Source organism: Calonectris borealis, chromosome 2 (assembly GCF_964195595.1).
Source record: "Calonectris borealis chromosome 2, bCalBor7.hap1.2, whole genome shotgun sequence".
Classification (NCBI taxonomy): domain Eukaryota; kingdom Metazoa; phylum Chordata; class Aves; order Procellariiformes; family Procellariidae; genus Calonectris; species Calonectris borealis.
This window is the reverse complement of record NC_134313.1, coordinates 116,372,296-116,387,594: the sequence shown is the minus strand read 5'-3', so window position 1 is coordinate 116,387,594 and position 15,299 is coordinate 116,372,296.

Sequence of the window (15,299 nt, the reverse complement as noted above, 5' to 3'; positions counted from 1 at the left end):
TAACTGACAGCAGTTTTTTCTAAATCTTGCAGGGAAGTTTCTTTAGGAGGACACTGTCTCCATATTGCATGCAAAAGCTCTCCCTCCAATTATTACGGAAGATTTGAGTTTTGCTCTGTGGTGGTTTTGGGCCCTATTTTGAAATAATTGTTTCAAAATGTGGTTTTCTTAATGTTGCCGGAGTTTCTTATGTTGCAGTTCGCTACTTGAAACCCATTTCAACATCCCTTTCAACGTCACAGGTAGAACAGCCAAAGCAGTTCTTGCTGGTCCCTCTGACAGATCACTTCAGAAACGCCTCCTGTGCTTTAGTCAAAGAAAATGTTGCTTGAGGAGGTGCGTGTGCTGTGTTGGTCTCAGTTGGGGTGGGGAAGATTGGAAGCAAACTAAATATTGAACTCAGCTTTATTAGGATAAGGAAAAATACCTTCAGCTCTATGTCGCATGCTGAACTTTTAAAGAAAATGCTGCTGTGGATTTTCTGTTATTCTCTCTTGAAAGGTTGTCCATTAGGAGTGGAATAGACAGTAACAGGTTTTTAAAATTATTCTAGAAAGAAACCAAATACGAGCAGTTTCATTTTTTGTGCTGTATTTTGGCCAGAGAACTGTGTACATTGTAGCAATTAACTGTTTTGTTCTTGTGTGTTGACCTTCAGCCTTACTGGAGTTTGTCATTCATCTGAGGGCAACAGCACCTTTGCAACCCACAAAAGAGGCAGGTTGCAGCAGAAGACACCTGTCGGCCCATACGCGGTGCATTTTCATGGAGATTTACTTTAATTCTGCCCGTAGTTGCTTACAATAAAAAATGTCATTCTGACGGAAATCACACTGTAATTATAAGGTGCTGACAGATCTCTTGCTAATTCTGCATGTGCGTCACTCGTAGCCTTCCTTCAAAGGAGGTCTGGGAGAAATGTCTGTCTGTGGGGTCATCCGCTTTCGGGGAGGGAGGAGGTATCTCTGCTTGCACACGAATGGTGTCCCTGGCAAAAAGGTGAAGGGGGAATCCACCACTCCCGCTGTGGATTACAGCCTCTCCTTGTCTTTGTACCTAAACTCTATCATTTTCTTTGTTATGACATAATACAAAAGATTTTAAAAACAACAATGAAGCTCCCAAAACTTTGCTTTTTTTTCCTTCCCCTCTCTCTCCTGATAGACCTTACTGAGAGGATATTTCCTCAATAAGAGCTGATAGGAAGCACGGATGATTTCTGTGTAAACAGTGGAACACTGCTGTCTGAAATTGAGGAACTGGGAAATCTAAGTTTATTAATATAATACAAATACTAAGCTTGCAATAGGACATGAGATTTGTAATGTAATTTAAGAAAGTCTGATGTAGTTATAATAGACTATAAAGAATTAAAATCTCTTGCAACATAGTCCTACCTCCAAGGAATTCACCTAAAGAAAGCTGTGAGCAAATAGATTGTGAAATAGAGCTCTAAAGTTATGAGAGTTTTTTCTGCTCCCTCCATTACAAAGTTGTGTTTTAGCTTCAAACCAGTCTGCGTAGTTGGCATGCATATGGGTGAGATACCCAGCCAACCCTTTGTGTGGGGTGGATGGTCTCTGCCACAGTGATGGGCAATAGGAATTCCTGCTGTTGGTACTTAACCTGTAGCTGCTTCCATAAGGGAGTGCAGATGGTGATTTCCATGGCATCTACAGGGTCTCAATATTGCACTGACATCTTTGATGTTGCAGGAGTGGACTGCTGTAAGCTACATAAATGACCTTTGAAAAGACTGCAGTAGTAGTTCTTGTGTTGCAAAAAGCCTGGCAATGTTTTCATGGAGCTCTGCCCATTTGCCTCTGTGGAAGGTCTACCTTATCACTGCTACCTGCTGTTCACAGCTGTGCTCTGCTGCCTGTATCTTGGCATCCAGAAACACAGCGAGTGTTTGGGGCTGTCCCCTTCTCTGTTCTGAGTGAGACGTTACCATGTAGGGTTGCACACCAGCTTCATCAGTAGCTCACAAAGGATCAGATTCAGATTGCAGGTCCCTGTGGCAGGGTCTCATCGAAAGTGCTATTTTCTTTCCTCTTCTTGATTTTATTTCTCAGGGAAGCTGCAAACAGTAAAACCTTTGCAGCATGTTTTGATATGAGTGAATGGGCATCCCCGTTCTCTGTAGCTGAGTTATATACATGGGAAAATAACCTCCAGAGCCCTGGAGGAGAGATGTTAATGGATAAAACCATTGTCATTACTGTCAGGAAGTGTTCCTTTAATTAATTCACATGATTTTTTTTTTTTTTTCTTTAAGGTTGGTGAATTACGTATGTCCAGGTCTTGGTCCTTGGTCACCTCTGAATCTAGCTTCAGGACTGTCACCACTGTCAAACCCCTCAATGTGTTGGGAATAAGATTCACTAATGGGAAGTAGCTATGAAAACTGGGCTTGTGGGGCAACAGACCCCCCTAACATAAGGTGCAAATAGGGCAGAAGGTGGAGACACTCGGGTGGAGATGGGGACTCCTGTTCCCTTTGTGCCAGATCCCAGACCCACCGTGCTGTTTGTCCCCTGGGTCATCTTCTGTGAGGGAAGGAAGCGCAGTCAGTCCTCCTCTAGAGACAACAAATGATTGTTGCTCCCCATCAGGAGCAATATCTTACCATGGTAAGAATTAGCGTTGCCCCTGCTTTTGTTTTCTCTCTGGTCTTCGACCAACTACTCCTGCTCCCGATGCCTTCTGAATTGATGCAGCGAGATTAATTACAAATTTCAGATTTTCTAGAAATGTCCAAAGTTCAAAAGAAATAAACAGGCATGAACTCTTCTGTGCCTATTGAGGTCAGTTTTAGGCAGGCAGCCAGGCCTGTTCCTGAGCAGGCAGGCTTTGAGAGGGAGCAGCCTTCCCTCATTCACAGCCCCAGCCGGTTCCCTCTCCAGCGTCGAAAGCCAGAGGTCTGCATCCTCTTCCTCATGCTGCTGCTGTGAGGACCAGAGTCTAGGAGCTTTCAAACCTAATTGTCTTTGGGGATTTGCATTTCTGCTTGTCCTGGTTTTGGCTGGGATGGAGTTGATTTTCTTCCTATTAACTGGTATAGTGCTGTGTTTTGGATGTAGTGTGAGAATAATGTTGATGACACGCTGATGTTTTGGTTGTTGCTAGGTATTGTTTACGCTAGTCAAGGACTTTTCATCTTCCCATGCCCTGCCAGATGTGCAGGGGGCTGGGAGGGAGTGTGGCCAGGGCGGCTGGCCCAGCTGGCCAATAGGCTATTCCATACCATATGACGTCATGCTCAGCATATAAGGCTGGGTGAAGAAGAAGGAGGGGGGGCGTTCGGAGTGATGGCGTGTGTCTTCCCAAGTAACCGTTACGCGTGATGGAGCCCTGCTTTCCTGGCGATGGCTGAACACCTGCCTGCCGATGGGAAGTGGTGAATGAATTCCTTGTTTTGCTTTGCTTGCGTGCGCGGCTTTTGCTTTCCCTATTAAACTGTCTTTATCTCAACCCACGAGTTTTTCTCACTTTTACCCTTCTGATTCTCTCCCCCATCCCACCCGGCGGGGGGGGGTGAGCGAGCGGCTGCGTGGTATTTGGCTGCTGCCAGGTTAAACCACGACACTGCTGCAGATCTTTTATTTTAAACCCTTGTGCTGTACGAATTGGTCTATTTTCCTGATGTAGTGTAAATGCAAGCTCATTTTTCCAAGTTCTGTAGCTCTGCATGAGTAAGAAAGCAAAAGGCTCCTGGATGCATCCTGCACTTATTTGTGTACTAGTGCAAATGAAGTCAAGAGGCAGGATCCAGGCCAGTGGTAAATCTGCATCACTCCACTGCAGCTGGGAGAACTGCAATGATTTAAATGAGCAAAGGATCTGTCCTGGACAGCCTTTTCCAGTTAAAGTGAGCAGTGCTGTAGGTTAGAGAAGGAGCTGCCCTATGTACAAGGAAGGCAAATCACGCAGCTTTTCCACGGCTCGCTTCCAAGACTTCATCAAGATTATGCTGATATGATTTTGCTCCCCACTTCTCCCTGCCTGGTGACAGAGCTTATATCTAATGAGCCTGCTGAAACTCGATCCCAGATTTCTAATAGCTACAGGCTCCAAATTTTCAGGCCTAGGAACTTAACCCTCATGACTACATCAATAGTCTCGCGCTACAGCTGTGTGCAAAGTTGGAAGCGTGGTGCGGGGAAAGTTGTAGTAATTACTGAACAGATGCACTTAATGAGGTCTCTACTGGCTTCCCAGCTGGCAACTCGAGCCGTGTGCTGGGACAGTGTGACAGCAGTCGCTCGGGTCGTTGTGTGACATCACATCCTCCCCCTTGTTGTCATAGCAGCTGCAATCAGTCCCTTGAAAATTTCCCTCAGGAAAACTGCAAACATCATCTCTCTCCATTAAATGGCAGTACATGGTGCTTAGCCTCTTGCTGCTGCTGCGCGAGGCTACGTCTTATTTCTGTTGATTTTGTGCCCTTTCTCCTGCCCTGCCTCCCCCCCTCTTCTCACAGTGGTGCAGAGCGATGAGACCTGTCAAATGGTGTGTTATTGGGAAAGGGGAGAGAGGGTAGACAACTTGCTCAGCCAGTACCACTTAATTCAGTTTCAACTCCAAGTGCCTCTTCTATGTTCAGTAGATTTTCAGCCAGTTTATACTTAGCGGAGGTGAGGATAAGGAACACTCTTTGGATTCAGGTTGCGTATCCTTTCTCTTTTAGTATTGACAATGACTGCTTATGAGGAGTGAAAGCTTTCCAAAATCAGATTTTACTAGTTTCTTCCCCACATACGTAGGTAGCTGAAGTCCTTGCAGTTCCCCCATGTGGCATGCCGATTGCTTTTTATGGACTCACTTTTTCACATTCTTTTTTTTTCTTTCCACTTCTGGGTCTTGTACTCTTGAACTGTGGTAATGGATCTAGTCCCCAAAATTTGTACTAGTGTTTTCCTCTTTATGCTTTATCCTTTTCCCTCTTTTATTTTGTGCTTCATGAATGCCAGTGTGATGTAGTTTGAATCATGTCAACTGAAAACTAAGCTTTCTTGCTCTAGTCCCACCACACAGCTAAGTACATACAGAAAACTTCCAGGGATTTTTTTTTTTATTGCTAGTTCAAGTAGAGCAAGTTATTAAACCACTTTGGAAATAGACTTGAAATAAAAATTATAAATATATTAACTTTCTCTGAAACTACTTAGAGCAAAATGTTCCTCTGCTTAGAATACTGAGTTTGATTTCTGGGGTTTTTATGATCCCTATAGATAAAGACGAATGATTTACACACACCAGGCAGATACCCCTAAGAAAACCTAAAAGGAGATTTTCATTCAGGCCATGATTCTGCTGTTGGATGTGCACATGAAACCTTACTGAAGTTGCAGGATTTTTCAAACAAGTGGTCCTCAGTTAGTTGCAGGCTGAGGAGCTCTGTTGCATAGTGATAAGAGTGCGCTTCATGATTAAATGAGAGCAATTGCTATTTTCATCAAATACCAAGTGGGTACAATTGCAATTGTAACACTGAGCAAAGGATGAAAATGCATGGAGAAAAAGGACTCTCTGAAACTTATAGGTGCTACTGTCAGCCATGCTCCAAATGCGAAGTTTTGTTTTGCTTTCCCATTAAAACGGGCATTTTGCAGGATAGGGTGTTCTATACGCTGCTGTGCGCGATGTGAATAGCAGAATACTAAGCCCATTTAGTTTATACTGATTTCCTCCCCCACTCCCAAAGCTGTGATTATTACCGGACATATATATTGTTAATAATCACTATTTCCCTTGAAATGTACTCTGAAAATGGGATCTTTAGGATGTTCAGACTTCTTTATTTGCCCTTATTTGGTGGCACTGTATCACATTTTATTAGTCTGCAGGAGGGAGATGGTCTTTTCTCGTAACTGCCGCCCTTGATTTAAAGACAATCTATGTTCTTTCCGCCTTGAACATTATAATAATTCAGAATTATAGATCTTGCAGACCAAATTATGTTCTGACTCTTATGCAACCCTGGCAACTCAAAACAATTTGGCCTGCAGTGTGTATTATTTTTCTTAAAACTGCCATATGAGCAAATCTAAGAAATCTCTGGCAAAGCTGTGGGTTTTTTCCTTGCCAAAATCTGGAATATTAATATAGAACTTGATAATCAAAGCTGATTTCAATCTGAGTCATAGGGAGAGTGATCTATATTTTATAGTCAATGTACTGTATATATGGTGTACAGTAAAAAAAAGTGTTCAATGTGTATATAACTGTAACAGAGCACAAGGGACCGTGGTAGATTCTGCTGCTGCTCCTAGGAACGTAAATAATTTTTCAGCATTAATTTACAGAATCTCATTTCATGGCTCCTCAAATAACAAAAGCAGTGGGATTTTCCAGAGCCCGAGCTGTTGGCTAACTCTGCTGCTGTTACAAAAATCAACGGAAATCTTTAGAAAATCCAGAACAGGACACCCTGAGCTACTTTTGAAAGTTCCTTTGCAGGTAAAGAGTTAACTTCTTCCTGGTAACCTCAACACTTAAATAGAATGCCAGCAGGAAATACCTAAGACCTAATGACTGCTGCTAACCTTAGCTTTTAGTTGATTGTCTGCTTTTCCGAAATTATGCAGCATATATAGATCAACTGATAATGAGCACCTTGCTGCACTTCAACGGAAAGAATTCTGAGTTTTCCCAAGCATAATTCAGGGTAGATTTGAGCTGAAAGTGTTTAATGATATTTGGGTGCATGTTTCTTCTGCAAAAATGATTGATTTTCCCATGCTGCGAATTTTTGGTTGTGAGAGAGGTGGATATTAAGGTAGCTCTTTTACCTTTTCTTCCTATTAAACGTAGATAGAAAGGACTGGAAACCTCCTGCCTCACAGCGCAAAGCCACAGCATGCTGATGTGTGTTGGTGCTGGAGCCTGCCATACTTGTACGATGATTGTCCCAGAATCTTGTTGAACAGGAGGTGTAGCAGCTCCTCTGTGACTGCCGTTTGCAGCCCACTTTGCTGCAGAGAGCAGACACTGATTGCTGATAACTTTAATTCATCTGGCTATAAAGTTGAGTCCTTTCCTCTTGGCTGGCCCTGCTGCAGGAGCAACCTCTGGGTGAGACACAAGACAAAGACAAACAGCTGGAGGAACCCTGATCAAACCATTGCAGTTTAAAATGCCACCTGGGAGTCATCACAGCAGCCTGGGGAAATCAGGGGATCCTGGCTGTTACTGAGTGTTGTACATGAGTTTCACTTGGACAGGCTGAAGCTGCGATTTGAATATGGATCCATGTCAGCTGGTGTTAGATCCTGTAACTAAGCAAATGCCTCAACTATCAGTCCAGTCTGCTAACGCTCCCCAGCATTCCTCCACTCCTGAAGTATCAACAGGTTGTTATTATTACAGTTGCTATGTGGCTTCTTGATATTATTCCTGTCTCCATGGCTAATGCTTAAGGCTTAATTGTCCTTGAGTCAAGGGAAGTGTAAGTACTGAGAATGGCAGTTACAGCACTGCTGATAACTTGGATCCACTTGCTCCTGGAAGACGCTCCTGTCAGCTTGACAATGTGATCAGAGTAAATTTTCCTTCATGGGAGAGTATGTTTATTCTTTAGTGATGTTTGCTGCCTTATGTTCCAGTCTAATGCTTCCTATTAATTAGAATTCATTGTGCCATTTAAGTGAAGTCGCATTTTTGAAGTGAAATTCTGCACGATGACTTGTCATTTACTCTCTGATTGTGTTTGCCTACTTGGCCTCTGAAGCAGCAACAATAATTTGAGCCTTCTGTTTTATTAGCTGTCATTTACAGTAACACTTTATGTGCATAATTATTTTTCTCTAGCTCTGCACTGATACTTAAATGAAACCTCTGGGATGTGTTCCCAGCTGGTTGTGTGTTTACGTGTTGTATTCAGTCACTTGCATTTGATCTCTCTTATGTTGTTTGTGGCAAGCAAGTTTTGTGTCCTTTTGGGAAGTTTTTAGCTTTGATTATTTCAGTGTTTATTAAGCATTAATCTGTTCAGATGCTTTGGGTCAGAGAATGCCCATATCTGTAGGTCCCCAAGACGAGAGGCAAAGGAAATTTGGCCTTTGAGAGAACTTTGGGAAATTTTGCCGGTAGTGCATAGGTGCTGTTCCAGGTATCTTTTTGAATTGGGAGAAAGAGGATGTTTCCATGTTGGTGAAATGAGTGTTATGCTGGAAGGAGGGGGGGAATATTTTAGACTTGGAGTCGACATCTTTCCCCAGCCCCCATAGTCCTCTCCACCCTTTCGCAGCAAGATGCCCGAGCCCTGCCGCTTGCTGGCACTGCTGCTAACCAAGAGGGAGGGGATGGAATTTTTTGGCATTGGGATTCTTTCAAAGGAACCTGGAGGAAGAAAGAAGGGAAGACAGGACATGCTTTGGGTGCCAAAATCTCTCTCAATGGCCTTGCTAAGACTAATTTGTGTTTCTAAAGAAAATGATACCGTACCTTATGGACCTTGAACTCCCAAATCCAAAAGATGCAAGTTGGAAAATGCATTGGGAATTTGTGAAAAGAAAGGAGCAAATATCCTAATACTTTTGTAAATGTGAAATAGGCTTCTACCCAAGCTTACTACTCCAGAATGAGGCACAGGGAAAACTTTGGACACACAAAAATGAATCTTACGCTACACAATTATTTTTAAATTTCATTCAAAATATTCTTCTTCAATTTAAGATTAGCTTGATGTATTTAGCAGATTTATCACATCCAGTAAACTGCCTATGCAGCCGGCACATGCTGTGTTTGTTATCATCACTACAAAATATTTATTTGTTCTCATTTGCAATAAGCTTATTGTTGAAGTCACTGAACAGCATTCGAATGGCTAAGACGCTTGTGACTGTTATATGAAGTCATATTTAGTACCGTTGGACACTCAAAAAGGAACAAAGAACAGAATCTTTTGAAATTGTGTGTCATTATCATCAAATAATATCTGATAGCTCAAAAGAAATAATTGCTGTAATGTTTTGAATTTTCTTTTGTCCTGCATTGCCTTACAGTCTATATAAGGTCTGTACTTGTATACATAATTTCATATTTGTTAAACCGCTGCAAACTGCAGGAGGGATTAGCATTGGAAAATGAAGGCATCTTTTAGTATGGCTGCTGAAGAGCAAAACAGTTCCAAAACTTGTTAAAGAAAAATAGCAGTGAGGAGCAGGAACAGTTAAAGAAGAAAGGATTAAGGATTTAGCCCATATTTCTTATTCAGTTCAAATCCCTAACAGTATCAGTGATAAGAGAAAGAAATTCAAAATTGTGCCCAAGTTATTTAATGTTTGAAAATGAGGCTGGTATTTTGCATAACAATAATGCTTTTTAAATGAAAGGAGCATTTGCTTTACAGTTCATTGTGGCTGGAAGGCCATGTGCTACAATACTTATAGGTGAAGTGTCTAATCTGGTAATTTTGCTCCCCCTTGCAATTTAGTGATCTAAAGTGGGCAACGATTATTAGTATTATTCTCTCCTCTCCAATCTTTTGCTGATGTAATTCATGCCATTGTAAGGTGTTCTTTGATTGCTGAAATTTTGGGACATGGATGCACAAAGCAGTAAGTGGAAAATAAATTAGACATAGTTGTAGAAGGTGGCAGATATTCAGAGAAGTGTGAGGATAAAGCAGTCAGGATGAGTGGACATCATATGCCACTTAGGTTACAAAACATGCAGTTGGACTTCCCCAGTGAAAGACTCTGTTTAAAAAACCAAAATCAACAAAAACCCAACCCAAACCAAAAAAACAACCTGAAAGAGAAAAGTTAGAGATGATACTGTTAAATATTTTAAAAGACAGCATGTGAGAAGGTTCTGTAAAGAAGCATGGCAGAACCAAAGAAAACCAGTGAAGGCAGTAACTAAATGAGAAGTATATGAGCTCAATCATGCATTTCTATGTCATTAGTCCCATTACAATAAATGAGAGTACTTACTACTGTAAGAGCTGCCAAATTAGACTTGTTTGTAATGATAACTTTCAAAATATAGAAGATACTTTGCTTCAGGAGCTCGGTCATATAGCTCTTAACTGCCACGCCCAATGCATTTATGAAGTAGTGTTTTTGTGGGTTTTGACAGCGCTCTGTTCCCAGGACCTTGCAGAAATATGGGCAGATGCTTCCACTGAGGTATCCATATATTTGTCATGCCTCCTGCTTCTTCCTGGAATACACCTGAGAAAATAACAGAGTGGTTGTCTCAGAACTACTCAGTAAAATATAGTCAAACTCCTTCCTCTGCAGAGAGCTACTGTTGTAAGACCTTTTAAAGGAGCATGCGTTTAACCCCCTCTGTGTTGCATCCATAGCATCACGTGTATTGAGGCAAAAGGCCTTATACCGTTGTCATATAGCTCCTTGAAACTGCTTATACCTTCTGCTGTGTAGTTGGAGGGCCAGCAGATAGCTCCTGCTGCACAGAGAGACCACAGCTGGTTTGTCCTGATGAGCAGATGACCACCTCCTGAGTTCTGTGCACGAAGCCCTAAATTATATCCCATTTTTAGCCAGAAAACTGAGCGTTTGCGGTGTTGCACAGACTCAGCGTTCACCGTGGCCTGCTTGCCCTTGGAGCTGCTGAAGTTGCAGTGTCTCTAGAAAGAGCCAAGGGATAATTTTTTTTTTTTCTATACAGAAACAGGGATGTGCCTTAAAAACCAAGGTGTCTGTCGGGAGATGTGGGAGAGATGTAGCATTTATTATTGCCTAGTTCGGTCTGCATGGTACCTGTAATGAAGTCACAGTATTACTGATGAAAAAATTAATCACTTTTCATAGGTGTTTCATCTAGTGGCTTTCAGAAGAACAAAACAAACAGAAGTATTTTTCCTTGCCTAATGTTTCCATTTAAAGAGCCATATGTAACTTTTAAACTAAGACTGGCATTATATATTAGCTAGTGTCAGTGTTTTGCTCAGACCTTCACCAAGGGTATATATCCAAGCACAGGACGATAAACACTCTCAGGCCTTGGATCTTTCCTCCTTTTATCACAGGTTGACAGCAACTGGATGTGAAGCTTGGTGAATCTTTTAAAGAAATTAATTTTAACTTTATGTAGTATTAAGACAAAGCTGTCCTCTTTAAAGTGGGAAGACAGCTTTGAGGAAAGAGTATACGTTATACTGGTCACTACTTTTATGGGTATTGGTAGTTCATGTGAAGTAATAATAATAATCACGCTGGCAAATACTCCCGGTGGCATTTTTCACATCAGAAGTGCTTAATGGTTTGGCTGTACTTGCTTCAAAGTGGAGATTTAAAAAAAGGAGTTAAAAAAGAACTTTTTATTTTAAAACACACAGCATCTTTGTGTGAGTAAATCCTTTTGCATCGCGACTGGAGACCAGTTGCCAGAAAGGCGGCTGTGAGAAGAGCCGTCTGCAGGTACTCACCGGCAGATTGCCAGTGACAGGGACCTGGGAAGCAGCATTTGGTTTCTATATGCACCAGAAGCTTTAGTTATTGACCTGAATTTCAATTGCCTGAAACAATTATATCAGATGGGATCATGTCACCAGTCCACCTCTGCTGCGAGCTGGTAGAAAGCAGACAAGCTGAAAAAGGAAGAGACACATGATGGTGCTCCTAACATCTGCACCGGCGGCTTACGAAGTGGTGTAGCGTTACTGTATGGTTGACTTGCTGTGTCGCCTATTAATGAGAAGTTTATTTACCAGGATTATCTTTCTTAGCTTTTTGCACATGCCGTTCTCTATTTGTGAGAAACTCTTCCTGTCTGTGCAACCTGGCAGGTAGACCAGAGCCGCGTTAGGTTTTTGCTAATTAAAGATTGGGCTTGATTTCATGAGTAGGAGGAGACAAATCCTGCCCTGCTCTTGGCCTGCTCTCTGAAGCACGGGCACATAAGCACAGGGTCCTGGGTTTAAGGTTATGCAGCGCAGGGTGCTTTATCGCTGCAGGACAGTATTTCTTACCCAGCTGCTCAGAACGGAGTCCTGAAATAGGTCTAAAAGTCCTTTATATCTGATCCCATGCTGCTTGTAAATAAATAAAGAGTGCATGCACTGGTGCCAAAGTATACATGGCGGAATCCTGTGGCACCTCAGGAACGCCTGCAAAGTGACCACGAATGAAGGAAGCTAGAAACTCAGCGCACTTCCATTAGTGAACCACTTTTGCAATATTTCTAGAGTCATTCTGCACAGGGTTGTAACTGAAATAAAACTTTAAATATTTATTTTCATCCTGTAACTCACAAGCAATGTACTTTAAGTTAGCCTTACTTGGAGCAAGGATTGGACCTCATGACCTTTGAAGGTTGTTCCCAACCAAAGTTGTTCAGTGATTCTATATGTGAATGAAAAGTTTCTCTAGATTAAGATAAGGCAAAAAACAAAATCATACTTTAAAAAAAATTTTTTTCCTTTCAGTTTCTACTTCCTTTCTTATTTTTTGCATATTGTGAAAGGATTTTATTCTCTTATTGAAAAGAATGACAAAAAGTTCTGCTAATTTCAGTTGGATCAAGCCTTGTACTTGGACAGACAGAAATGCATTTACATTGCATTTAAAGGGAAAAGCAGGGCATTGCCTTCTTTAGTTTGAAGCTTCTCTTACAGATTCTTTTGAAAACATTGTGGGCAATGGGCAAAGTTTGTGCAGTGTCTCTCTCTTCCCTACAAGAAGCAGGAAGGCTGTGACAAAGGACAAGTGACAATAGCTGCATGGCACCAGGGCGGTCTGAGCGGTCCGCTGTTCACATTCAGCCTCCTGTTCCTGAGACAGTGCACAGAAGAGGGAGAAGGAAGACTTCTCTGATGATTAAAACTGAGTTGCTGAACAGTTAAGGGGAGGCATTATGGTGAAGTCTTTTCAAAAAAGAGGATGTAACACTCCTTCTCTTGCATGCAGGATGGGCAACCAAGGATGAGTCTTTCATGGCCTGCTGTCCGTGCAAACCTGCCAGTGTTGGTAGATGAAAAAGCAGTAGAGTGCAGGGCATTTCCAGTCAGAACTACCACTGATGTACTTGAGCTGTGAATCCACTCTGTGTGGCACATGCAATGGTCACCTGTCTAGGATTCCTGTGATTAAAAGAGCTAGCAGGTCTGTCTGCCTCTGCTTGCCTTTCTGTCAGCATGCAGCTGAAGTGCTCGTGTTTTGGGGAAAGAAAAGAATTTCCAAGGCCTCATTTTAAATATGCATTTGTGTATTCTGTGAATTTATGGAAGCAAGGGAAGGTAAAGGAACTACACAGCAATGGTACACAAATTTAGCAGAGGTATAAAGGACCAAAGATATAAGGCAGTGAGGACCTGGGACTTGAGGAAGCTCCAAACAGAAGAGAGGGTTACTTGAAAAGGCATCATTTACACTTAGTTGCCTTCCTTCTTTTGGCCCCTTGGCTTTTTGGATTTCATGGGGAAACATTGGAAGTGACATGTAGGGAGAGAGGAATGGGGCAAATGACATGTTAGGAGATAGATGCAAGCCTCCTCCAAGGGCAAGGCGGAACAAGGGGTGGGCTTCCTGGCATACGCTTCCTCGAGTGCTATCTAGGTGCGCTCTGGGCCACCTCTGGGCTTGGATGATGCCTGAGGTTCCTGCCTGGCAGGGCAGGGAAGGAGAGCAGGCGTCAGAGGAACTTCCTCAGGAGTCCCACTCAGAGCCAGAGGGCTAAACCTGGATCCCCCTGGGATTGCAGACTGAAATAGAAGGGCAAAGGAAATGGTGTATAATAGGTCCCTATTGAAAACAATGGGATTGTTGCTTTGTAAAACCAAGTATTTTGTGAATGAAGCTTCCAGAGGCTGCATGTTTTGGAGTTCCTTTAAAGTGAACTCTCCTAGGAGCTGGTAGCCAAGCCAGAACCCACAGCATGTTTCTATTCTCTGCTGAGCATGACTTGTCCATGCATAGGAAGATATCTGATGGAAACCTGAGTGGTTGGAGTGATAATCCCAGGGGTGCATACAGCTTAAAAAATAAAATGGGATGCTGGAAAGGAAAAGATGCAAAACAGAAAATAGTGAGTTCATCTTTTGAGAAAGAAAAATCAGAAATGCCCATTTCCTCTCTTGATCATCTCTTGCATTGTCTGATATAAACTCAACTGAAATCGGAGGCAATGGCTCCTCTTTTCTATTTGAATTTTGAAATAGACCCAGTGAGGAAAAATGTAGGCAGAGCCTACTGCTGGAAATGCTGGTTTGACCTACAGTTAACTATCTCAGCCATGCTTCCCAGTACCCAAAAGTCTTTTATATGTCGTCCAAGCTAATGATTGTCACTTTTTAAACAGGAAAAATAGCACTAATTAATAGGAATAGTAGCTCACATTTATCCACTGTGTTCATTGTAGCACAGAATGTTTTTAGTGACTCTATCTTTAATTATGTCTGGCTAAGGGAATAAAACACTTTCAGCTATGTCAGCCATTTTCCTTATTGCATAACATCTTTGTTAGTAAACAGAATAACCTGAAATGTTTGGCTTTATGAACTGCCACAGAAAGGGGCCCAGTCTGTGGAGTATTGCAATCTTTGCATAGGGTGAGGATGAAAGATGATGTACATCCCAAAATTATGTCCTAACTACCTAATGTATCTAGAAGAAACAATGTAGAGGAAGATCACAAAAGCTTTCTGTGCTCCGAGCTCCCAGGGAGGCCTGTCTGCTCAGTGCAGCTTGCAGATGTGTCAAAAGGTGAAAGGTGAATCACAGAGTGGTTAAGGTTGGAAGGGACCTCTGGAGGTCATCCTGTCCACTCCCCCTGCTCAAGCATGGCCACCTAGATCCAGGATTGCCTAGGACCATGTCCAGATGGTTTTTGAGTATCTCCAAGGATGGAGGCTCCACAACCTCCCTGGGCAACCTGTGCCAGCGCTTGGTCACCCTCACAGTAAAAAAGTGTTTCCTGATGTTCAGAGGGAACCTCCTGTGTTTCAGTGTGTGCACATTGTCTCTGGTCCTGTCACTGGGGCACTCTCCCTTCAGTATTTCTACACATTTATGAGATCCCCCCTAAGCTTTCTATTCTCCAGGATGCACAGTCCCATCTCTCTCAGCCTTTCCTTCTATATGAGGTGCTCCACTACCTTAATCATCCTTGTTGGCATTCTCTTGACCCAGAACTAGACCCAGCACTGCAGGTGTGACCTGACCAGTGCTGCATAGCGGGGAAGGATCACCTCCCTTGACCTGCTGGCAACACTCCTCCTAATTCAGCCCAGGATATCGTTAGCTGCCTTTGCTGCTAAGGCAAGTTGCTGGCTCATGTTCAATCACAGCTGGCCTTCTCTTGCCTATCAGCGAGCCCAGGCCTTGCAC